Source organism: Sesamum indicum, linkage group LG4 (genome assembly GCF_000512975.1).
Source record: "Sesamum indicum cultivar Zhongzhi No. 13 linkage group LG4, S_indicum_v1.0, whole genome shotgun sequence".
Lineage (NCBI taxonomy): Eukaryota > Viridiplantae > Streptophyta > Magnoliopsida > Lamiales > Pedaliaceae > Sesamum > Sesamum indicum.
The window spans coordinates 2,539,388-2,539,649 of record NC_026148.1 but is presented as its reverse complement, the minus strand read 5'-3'; positions in this window follow the sequence as shown (position 1 = coordinate 2,539,649).

Below are 262 nucleotides of genomic sequence, written 5' to 3'. Positions count from 1 at the left end.
AGGTTGATGTAATTATATATAAATCCTCTATAATTTAAGAATTTATATTCAATACTCTTAAAGTTTTATTTTGTGTAATAAATAAGTTTTTTTATTATTCGAAATTCATTAAATTTATTCATATTAATAAAAAAATTAAATCAAATTTGAAATTTACCTTTGATTGATCCAAAACTGACGCAGTGCAGACCAAATCAATTTTTTTTGCACTAAACTACCCTTATAATGGTAAAAATATATCTCATCACATGCATTAATGCGT